This window comes from Adiantum capillus-veneris, chromosome 3 (genome assembly GCF_014529385.1).
Source record: "Adiantum capillus-veneris isolate H3 chromosome 3, ASM1452938v2, whole genome shotgun sequence".
NCBI lineage: Eukaryota > Viridiplantae > Streptophyta > Polypodiopsida > Polypodiales > Pteridaceae > Adiantum > Adiantum capillus-veneris.
Genome location: NC_140933.1, coordinates 50,650,897 through 50,662,372, shown reverse-complemented (window position 1 = coordinate 50,662,372; position 11,476 = coordinate 50,650,897). Strand labels below are relative to the sequence as shown.

General features: G+C 38.9%; 1 pseudogene; it reads right to left on the bottom strand.

The window, feature by feature from the left end:
* Nucleotides 1–5,862: 5,862 nt before the first annotated feature.
* LOC147460906 (uncharacterized) lies at nt 5,863–9,083 on the bottom strand (annotated as a pseudogene).
* Nucleotides 9,084–11,476: the final 2,393 nt, after the last annotated feature.

Here is an 11,476-nt window from a genome sequence, read left to right as displayed (position 1 = left end):
ATAGTATATGTACAAACTCAGAGCTACAAAGCTTATATGAAACCCTAAGAGATAAGGTGTCCTTTCACACCGGATGTCCAGGGGGAAAAACCCAGTGGGAGAAAAGTGCCCCTGGTGAAGCGCGTATATTGCCGTGATCAAAGTGGATTAGTGTTTGTTGGTGGAGAATGGAGACACCGACTTTTGCATTAAATTGGTGTTATAGAAAGCCTGGTATTGCATGTGGTATTGTTTTTGTTAGTCTTGTCTCTTGTAAACAGAGTACATGTGATGTCATTAGTATTGAATTTGTTGCAATCTTGCATATGTGTTTATTGAAGGAGACAATGTTTAAAGATTGAATGATAATATGTGTGTTTGAGTAAGGTTGTAATGATTTTTGGGTGGAGGTCCATTTAGCTCCTAGTTTCAGGCGATCCAATTCTTCTAGTACAGTTTTGTCAACTTTGATGTGTCAAGATTGTATTCTTTTGAGTAGGTATAGATTAGTTGGGTGTCGAACACGTGATAATGCTGTGTATGCAAGTCCATGTGCTCTAATGTGTCCAGGATTGAAGGCTAGTTTTTGCAATGTTAGACCTTGGGAATGATGAATGGTTCGAGCACTAGCTGCTTGCAATGGAAATTGATATCTAGAGATGATGTTGAAGTAGTTTTTGCCAACTTGGAATTCAGGGACAACACGTTCTATTGGGGTCCATTCTTTGTTAATTGTTGATGAATACATTGTTTGATTTTCATAAGGTTTTCTCTTTCCAATGATAGGGTTAGAGAAATGAACCCAGATTATTGTTTTTTTTGTTGTTTGTGTAAATTTTTTGTATTCCCCTTCTGCTCCATTAACCAATCCGTCAAGAATATCTCGACAACAATGCCTGTTTTTAGGCTTAGTGTGGAATGCAATCCTCCGGTTAGTTTTGGATCTATACAAATGTTGATTGTTTTCCTGCATGACTTGTTTCTTTTATCAATAGGGATGAAAGTTTGGGGTGTTCCCTCCATTTGGTTGAAAACGGTAAGATTATGAGTGTCCTTTTCTTTGTTGGAGTAAAATAGACGAGAAACTTGATGGTTGATTGGAACAGCTCTATGGTAATTGTTGTTAAGATATTACAAATCTTCAAGAGTATGTTGTGCAACTTGAAGTATATTAAGGATATCTATGAACATTGGATTATTTTGTCGCATTGTTAGTGTAAGCTCAAAGCATTGTGGATGAGTGTGCCAATACGATGGGGAAATTCCTTCTAAAAATGTATGTTTTTTTGTGAAGATCCATCTATCCTTCACCGGGTTTGCCTGAAATAAATCACCGCAAAGAATGACATCCAGTCCATTGAATGGTTTATTATGAACATGCTTGATCGCTCGCAAGCGTGAGTCAGCCATGACGCTTGAACCTATCAAGGAGACCTCATTAAAAACTACAATTCATAAGTCTTTATATAGGAGAGAAAGTGCATCCAACTTTTTACCATTCAAGCTTGTTTGTGTAGAAGTAATCAAAGGCAAGTGAATTGCAGAGTGGATTGTGGTGTCACCAATACTAAAAGTTTCCTTTCCTGTGTATGCCATTAGTAATATTGTTGGAGATTCTGGATGTGGTGGGCTTTTATGATTGTAAAATCTTTGTAATCCTTCTACTAACAATAGTAATGTGAATGTTTTTCCTGTTCCTGCACTTCCTGTGAGAAAGAGGTGTATCTGTTTGTTGGGTTGAATTCGTTTTTTCAATATTATGTCATCAAATATGTTCCGTTGTTGATCATTTAATTTTTCAATGCCTGCATGGAAATAATCATTTTTCATGGATGTGTATTTGAAATGTTAGCAAGCGGAAAGTGTTTCTAGAGCGCACATTAATGTGCAAGTCATTAAGAATGTCTGCATGATGTGATGCATGTGAGTCGTTGTGTTAGTTGTGGTTGGGAGGAAATGTAGTGCATTTCAAATTTTTCTATTGGGCTTGGGTCTTTATTGAACTTGAGCTCATTTGATTTTATCACTTGTCGGAATTGGATATATACAACACTCCTCCATGCAGAGGAGTTTGTCAAATGTTGGTTTTCATTATTGTTCCAAGGAAGATATAGCAAGCATTGTTCCCTATAGTGGTCTTTTGGGTTTTTAAGAATGTTATATTTGACAAATTGTATGATATTAGGTTTACTCAATTCTTTGTATGTTATTTTCTCTTGTTTAATTTTTGATGCATATTCAGCCAAACATAGATGATGGAGACTTTGTGGTCTTCCAGCATATTTAATCAATAATGTTTTGAAAGAATATGTTTGTGTCAAATGAGTCTAGTTTTTCTAGAGTTGCTTTTCTTTTGAGGAGTAATGCACGTTGATCAGCAGGGTTAGTGCTTATGTATACAAAGTCACGAGTTGTAGTATGGAGTGGTGATGATAGCGATATGTAAGATGTTTGTGTCAAATGAGTCTAGTTTTTCTAGAGTTGCTTTTCTTTTGAGGAGTAATGCACGTTGATCAGCAGGGTTAGTGCTTGTGTATACAAAGTCACGAGTTGTAGTATGGAGTGGTGATGATAGCGATATGTAAGATGCTTGTTGCATGCTAATTTGTTGTGTGTTAAGAATAGTATTGCCGACCTTACGCAATCACTCAACTGTTGTTGCACTATTTGCTACACAAGTATCAAATTGAGATTTTATTGCTCCTATCAATGCGTTATCCATTTTTGTCATGTATGATGTGCAATAACTTGCTGCACCATGTGCGGTCAAGACAAATTGAATATCAGTGTTTGTGTCCCATAGTGTTGCAATCATGGGATTGAAATTGTTTGTGTAAATGTCATTCGTATTTCGCTTCAAGAAGATTTTTTCTATGGATAGTGAGTTTCTTATTGCCAAAGTATATTCTTCAAACGTCAAATACAAGATTTGTAGCCATTCCTCAAAGGAAATGGTGGTTTCAATGGATAGTGTATCAAGCCTATTCTTAATGCATTTAAAAGTTTTCTTGCTTCTCATTCGATCTTTGTAGTCATTGGAAGTGGGTCTAATAATGATTGTGAATGGCATGGGGAACCTTGGGAAACCAAAGCGACAACATTTGCCTTTCTTGAGGCAAGTTTTTCTATGACGATGTGTTTGTATTTCGTGAAGGTCTGGTGGAAGCTTGGAGCTGTTTGTACTTATGTACATGTCCACAAACGTCACAATAGCATCATCTGTGTCATGTTCGAATAAAGGAGCTTGTTCAACCCATAAAAGACCGTGATCATGCTGACTGCCTCGGCTTTGGAACTCTATGACAAAGAAATAATCAAGAATTTTTCCACAGATTGTGCTATCGTTGAGCAATATTCTTTTCATGGCTGTGAAGCGGTTAAGGTAGAAGCGAGATGTTGTTATTGGATCTGCTCGTACCAAACATTTATGGAAGGAGCTATTGCTTTCATTTGTATCTTGTTTAAGTGGGAATATTTGTTGTAGGACATCAAGAAGGCTTTTCCAACGTTTTTCAACTGAAGAGAATGTCACAAAGAAAGTTGGTGGCCCTAGTTGTCAAATCATAGCAAACACCCTTTTTTTAAATTTTTCTTTATAATCCGGTGAGGTAAGAAGCGCTTCAAAGTCTCTATAGCTTAGTTGTGATGAGACTAGTTTCTCTATGTTTGTGTCCTGACAAACCTCCCCAACAGAAAAGGTTGCTCCCTCAAGTTTTGCTTTGCGAAGGCATATCCAAATGGTGGAAAGTATGTTTTGTGTCATGATTTTCACTGATTTGAAGAATAAATTTTTGATGTTGAGTGCAAAACGTCTATCTTTGTGCATCAAATCCCATTTGGCTATTGCTTGGTAATTTTTTGATATGTGTTGGTGGTATTTTCTAGGCTCTCCAAAGAAGATTGTAGGAAAACTAAGTTTCTCACAAAACTCATCGAAAAATAAACCGAGTAGACTGTTCCCCTCTGATGGTGCAACATGTAAATTTTATTGTTATAATCAACAACTTGCTCAGTAGTAGTGATGTTGTGTCGGAGAACATCAGTGTCAATACTTTCCTCATCCTCCATCTCATGTCTGGTTTTGTCTAGGGGAAGTGATGAGTGGGAGATTTCTTGAAAGTGTGCAAGCCATTTATCGTTTATGCTTATGTTTTCCTTTTTATATAGATAGCTATTAAGAAGAGCGTGTGTGGCCTTTAGTGTTAGTAATGGTCTAACAAGCCTAGATAAGTAGCAATGTGTGTACTCAAGCTTGTATTTGAAGCCTATCAGGACTGAAGCCTCATCTTGGATAAAGCGGGGAAGCACTTGTTGTGTTTTTTCGATGTTCGCAAGAACATTGACCACACTCCCTCGCAAGCCATATTGGACATAATAAGTTAGTTCTCGTATCTTTGCAAATGGTATGCGAATAGAGAGCAAGCGCGCTTCAATATTGTTTAGTTGCATGATTGGCATCAGAGGGTCGTTAAAGCCTAATGTATGCAAGCTCTTGAATGGCACCTTGGATTTGTTTGATTTGCGCTTGCAAGCGCGAGAACAAAATAGAGAGCAAAATATTTTTTGCTTTCCACCTCCAGTATGTAAGCACAACGAAGGAGCAAATTGTGTGACTTGTGAGCGGAAAAACAATCGGCCACATTTCTCGCATGGATATGTAGGTGTGTCATTTATCCTCTTTAGAAATTTGTTCACTATCTTGGATTTTTGTTGTGGATGAATGAAAGGGTTTTGCTTTGATGAGCCAATCTTTGTCAGCTTTGTATGTCTCGGTCGCTTTAGTTTTGTTGTGATTGCAAAATGTGTATGGACACAAAGTGGTTCCTCTTGAATAAATAGATTTGCGATTTGAGTAGCTGGTTTATCCATGTTCTCTCTCCACAATTGGGTTAATGTATCACACTCTTTGATTGTCCAATGGACTACATTACGAGATGATTGTGAAGTTGTGAGAGGATAATAGATTTTAAGCCCATAGTAGATGTATCTATAATCAGAATTCCTTTTTTAAATTGTTGAATTGATTTTCCAACTACTTGTTGTTTGTTGTGTCCAGTTGTGGCATTGTGAAGGATTATCATGAGTGTTTTTTGAAATTTATGAGCAAAAATATTGATGACTTCCATTGTGAGATTCATTGATGTTTTGCAAGTTTCATATAAAGCATTCAACTGTGTAGCTCTTTCACCTGATGGCTCCAATTGTGATCCAAAGGACAATGAAACTGAAGAGTGTTTAATAGAGTTGTTAAGTAGTTCTCAAATAGGGATTGTGACATGATAAGCCTAAATAATTCAAAGCTTAAGTTTGTTTGCAATACACTATGGAGCATCAGAAACAATTGTTGATTAAAAGGATGTGTCTGCATAAATATCATGTCAATGTCGACCTCTTTTGGAATACTCAAATTAGTAGGATTTTGCATGGCTACTAAAAATTTTGTGTGTGTTTGTTGTTTGTTTATATGTGTGTGTGTCTATGTCTATACAAATATGTATCCACATATGGATGTGGGTATTTGTCTGTGTGTGTGTGTGTGTGTGTGTGTGTGTGTGTGTGTGTGTGTGTGTGTGTGTGTGTGTGTGTGTGTGTGTGTTTGTATGTGTGTGTGTGTGTGTGTGTGTGTGTGTGTGTGTGTGTGTGATAGAGAGAGAGAGAGGGAGAGAGAAGAGAGAAGAGAAAAAGAGAAATCTTTTGAGTTCTCAATGTATGCAACAAGGAAAGAATACTTAAAAGCAGAACCACAATACTTAGGAGCACGACATAAAGAGTGCAAAAGCACATTACAAAGTAGAGGGTGGAATGCTTTCGTTTGAGGATGAAATTTGGAACAAGCAAGGAAAGTTAAGGGCAACTGATAATGATAGGTGAAGATTCTCAACACTAATGTTCATCTTCATACGCCACTACATGGCCACTCGCATTGATTTTGAAGCGGCCAAAGCGTGAGGTTGTTGCCAAGGTATCTCTTGCCTCAAAAACGGAGTTAATGTAAATTTTGTTGAAGGTTCTATCCAATGCAAGGACTAAATCCCCTGCTGGACCAATGACTTGCACATCAAGAAGCTTTTTGTCTTTTATTGCAATACGTGCTTCCAACTTTGGTGTCGTGATTATTGTGGTATTCTTATTGAAAGATCCACAATAAGGTGCTTGCCTAAGTCTATACACTTTTTTGGATTTACAATTCGAACAATGATTCTCTAGTAGAACACTATTGAAGTTGATGAACTGAAGTGTACCAATGACCTGCACAAGGTAACTATGTAAGAAAATGAAACAAGTCACTTGTAATATATCATTTTATCCTATATGAGCAAACCTCACGGTTGTAGCCTAAGTTTTTGGTTTGAGTTTGAAACACGGTAGCAAGCTCCTCTCTGAGGCGTGCACTACGAACTGGCACCAGAATTGTAACATCGAATATTGACAAGATGTTGGGTTTGCCAAGGAATGCACCAATGTTTCTTGCAACGCACATTACAGGGACATCAACAATCATCTCTTGAAGCAATTGTTGGCAGTCATCTTTGCAGGAGTTGACAAAACTTAGCTACAAGAGAATATTCAATATGGAAACCAAATCAAAAAGAGCACGAAGAATCATGGAAGATTTCAAATCTATAATAAAAGAGCAGAAAATAGTAAGCAATATAGCTGAATTCTTACAAATGCCCTGTCTGATGGGAGAGGACCATCTGCAACCAAGAGGTCACCAATAAAGCCATCAAATCTTGATTGTGAGTTGTGCTTTTGTAAAATAAAGAAAGCAAGTGTGCTCAATTGAGACCATTCACTTGAAGATTGTTGCGCACTTATGTCATGAAGAAATACACATATCTTGCAATCAGGGGCGAAGGTGAGAGACACCGGGAAACGTTATGATGCACTCACTACAGTTGTAGCATCAATGTACAAGGAATACAATGCTGACCCGCCATCTTCCCTATTTTTGCGCTTGAAAACTGGGCTATCAATGTGAACAAAGTCACCTAGGTGGAGCTTGTCAATGTAGAGGTCTATGTACATGGATCATTGAGGACAATCGTAATAGTGTCGGTGCACTCTTCATCACTAAATCTACCTTCAAGTAACGATTGTATTTCAATTGGTCAAGAACAACCTTGTAGGTCCCATATAGATTCAATATCTTGCCCTCAATACAGAATTGTGGGCTTGAGTTGGAGATATCCACAATCAAGAATTGTGGGAGAACACTTTGAGCAAATGGAACAATGCTAAGATCAATAGGCTTGCTATGTACTTGAGATGATTCACCCACTTGATATAGGCCAGAAGATTGACCAGCATTCTCAACTTTAATTGGAGTTGGATCATTAGCAATCTTAAGAGGTATCTCCTCAAAACGATTTGGGACAATTGTTGCTTACAGCGGCGGCGGAGCCTCAATAGACAAAGGCTCAATATGAACAGGTCTTGCCTTGTTCAGTGCATGAGGTGGAACAGTTGTTTGAAGATATGCTTCCTTGTTGACATCAATGGGCTCCACTACAGCTTGATTGCCTACAGAATCCAAAAGATAGCAGCATAAGTGAACAGGTTGTACAAGTCAATAAAATGGCTCTCAAAAAAAGACACTTTTGCAAAAGAGAAGGTTCACATTTAGAGAAGGCTCACAAATGAAACAATGCGTGTGCAACAGGCTTGTGAGGCGTGAAGCTCTTGCTTCAATCTTTTGCAAGGTGGTGATGTTGTGCGTGCAGTTGGGGATGTGTTGATAGATTGAGCACTCGAGATAGGAGTAGCTTCTGTCAACCTTCGGAGCTCTGCAGAACATCAATTGTGAGGACCTGATGCTTTCCAATTATAACGAAAAATTTGGGAATGAAAGATAGAAAGGCAAGCACTCATTTGCGATACAAACTACTCCTTGGATATTAAAGCACCTCGAAGGCAAAGAGGTGCTTGCAAGGTGGGTAATCATATGAGAGTGGTGAATGTTCTTGTCACATAGGTCTATGTGTGTTTGGTGTGTCTGAGAGAGAGAGAGAGAGAGAGAGAGAGAGAGAGAGAGAGAGATGTCATGACACAAGACAAGACAAGAACTCTTCTGCTCTAGCGTTATGCAATCAACAAGATAGGAGTTTTAAGTCTTGTGTAAGTGGATGCCGTCGAAATATTATTGTATTGTTGTTTAAGAGTGGTCTATCAATCGGCGTCTTAAAAGCTAACAAAGATAAGAAACCCCTATATCTATTCGCAAACATGGAGAAGAGCACATGCAGCTACAATAGTGGTCTTCGAACGACATAGTACAAGTATATTGTGTGCACGTGTTACGCATGCAATGCTATTGTGGTAGAGAGAATGCACAATGTGAGGATGCAAAATAAAGCCTAAGTGTGTTTCAAAATCTCGTTTGTGCATCAAATGGTTTATTCAAGAGATAGTGCTCATAGGCTCAACCACTCAAAATATTCTCTTGAAGGGTGCCCTGCTTGTCAGACATGCGATGTCCTCGATCATTATTTTTCAAAAGCAATACATCTGACTTTTTCTAAAAAGCCCCTAAAAGGTAAGCCTTCTTCTACTTCTTGGGGTAAATCAATTGATTAGAGCAACATTGCTATTGACCTACTGCTAGATTTTGACTATCTTTTGACAATGTGAGTAGCAATTCAAGACTAGAGAAGCACCATGGCAAAGCAGCATAACAAGCTCCGATTGGAATGCTCCTCGAGAAGTGTTAGAGATGAGGCCAACAATAGAAATTGGCACAAGAAAGAAGCGAAGCCCATGCAAGGATTCAAGCGTAGCATAACACAGCAACAAGAGAATGACTAAAACAAACATTAGATTTGTAAAATAATAATGAAAATAATCATCGTCGAACAACGATATTCGCCAATTGATATTCGCCAATTTTAGAATGAGTAGCACATTCGTAATACAAGTCAGCGATACATTTCACGATATATAAAGTTTGACGAAGCAAAGTGAGCAATTACAACACAAAAGCTGTCAATAAGCCTCACCCCGCCTTCAAAATCCATGCTGTCAGCACCATCGGAGTCTCCACTGCTTACATACCATTCTCGTCCTTTGGCAACAAAAGAACTCCCACTATGTTCTTTGGAAGCCATTGGCAAGCAAAGCTAAAGGTAATTTATAACTAAATGAGCTCACAAATCCTGAGATGCACAAAGGCAGAAGAAGAGCTGCTCTTATACAATTTGATAACACAATATAATTTTAATACTCGACTCCACACAACTTTTGAGATGCAGAAAGAGAGAAGAAGGCCTCCTCTTATAGACTTTGATAAGAGGGGTATCAGAGGAATGATAACTCTACTTCATGTCCTCCTCGCCACAAGGCCGAACACCTTCACCTCGCATCGCATTGAATGTGCACAAGCTCAAAAAACAGAGCCGTTTTTGGCATTCCATCAAGCCTTCAATGCCCTGCAAGCCATCACACACAGTGTGAGGGAAAAGAATCAAGCTTCCCATCAACCATTGAATGCATTCCAAGGCGTGATAGACACTGTGAGAGAAAACAAAGCCATGCAGGCTCAAAAACAAAGCCGTGCACGCATCGCATGACGTAGCAGACGCACCATTCAATGCATTGCAAGGCGTCATAGACACTATGAGAGAGAACAAAGCCGTGTAGGCTTACCACATGACGGCCTGCATCACGCGCACAAAAAACGGCGTCTTCACAGGCGGGTATGTTCAGCTGTGGATGAGGGCATTTCACCACGCCTTCCCCATACGCTGCAGAGAACGTCTTATCATCCACACGTTGAAGCAGGCTTCACGTGGTGCAACAGGCTTGGAAGAAACGTAAACATCTCTAAAGCCCTAAATCTTTATCCTCTCAATCCACCTAGCACTCATCGGGCCATCCAAAATAAACGGCCAAAAAACTGTACGTTATCTCCACCACCCTCTCCTATGGCCTTTGCAAGCCAAAAAGGTGTAAGGAAACAATTGAAGGGACAACAAAGCTATTTTACAAAGACCCTTGCCATGTGGTGCTCATCCAGCCAAAGAATCCAATAGCCTCGGTGTTGCAACAACTTTGCACAATGAACCCTATGGCCTTCCACATGCCAAAAAAAAGTTCCACATGAAAAAAATGTCCATGTCATGGAGTTGGGAAAACTAGGAGAGGTTGACATTTTACTATGCATTGAGTTCACATTTTATTATACATAATAAAGTACCCCACATGGGTAAGATCAAAGAATCTAACCACACCATGTGATGTTCACACTTGAAGAGAAAGGCTATAACTTAAATTCGTCTCTACAAGAAATCTTTGAAGTTTTGTAAACTCCATGGCGTGGACTCTGTTCCCCATGTGTAGCTTTTATGTCCCTCCACTCCAAAGCATCAAAGAAAATGAATAAATTAATATTTTAGTCTTCAACTTTAAGTGTTGTCTTTTCTTTCCAATTTTAAATCTTAGACAAGAAGATTTTTGAACGTCCTTGTCTTTCCTTCTTGTTGAAAAACTTTTTTCCTCTCAAAAAATTTTATTGTCAAAAGCCCCCACATGAGAGGGGTTAGCTGTCCTCATCACTATATCACACGAACACATGTGGGGGTTAGCTGTCCTCATCACTATATCACACGAACATGGTCAAATGGGATCAATGGTGGAGGAGACGCGCGTCAATTATGTACCGTCAGATCTGAGGTTGTCCCAAATTTACAAATTTGCCTCGAATTTACTAATCGACCTATATTTACAATATGACATACTCGAATCGCTTATATTTCAACGTACGCATGAGGGTGTAGTGGTTAGTGCACATGGCTCATGGTGGGGAGTTTGGGGGTTCAAGACATGGAGTGCGGATCAACCCGAATTTATAAACCTACCCGAATTTACTTTTCTTCCCAAGTTTACCAAACGTGCATCTGACGGCCCAAATCACCTCAACCACGCCGATCCCATTTGAGCATGCTCGTGCGAGATAGTGTGGAGGGTCAACTGTAAAAGAGCAACCCCCAATTACCTCCTAGAATCAGCAAGGTACTTGACTTTCCTCAAAAGTGGACACAACCACAAGTGTGATTGTTTTGACAATAAATAATTTTGAGAAAGAGAAAGCTCCAACCCCAGGTGGACACAACCCCAATTGTGATTGTTTTGACAATAAATAATTCTGAAAAGTGGACACAACCCAAGTGTGATTGTTTTGACAATAAATAATTATAGAGAGAGAAAGGGAGAAAGTGTGTCTATAAAGTTTTTGGCTTCCAGAAGGCCATAGTGGGGTCACTGGTGGGTGGATTTTTGGTGCAAAATGTGGACCATGGATGCAAGTCGATAGGATGGAGGTGTCGACACTTGTACATTCTGCTTGTTTTTTAATATTTTTTTAAGTTTTTGTGAAAGGTGTTGACATTTGTGTACCTCTTTCTTTAAAGAGGACCATTGAAAATTGGATCACACACAATTTTTTGGTCCTCTTCCACCTTTTTTTTGTTATTTAAGTTTGTGAAAAAGTCCAAACACTTAG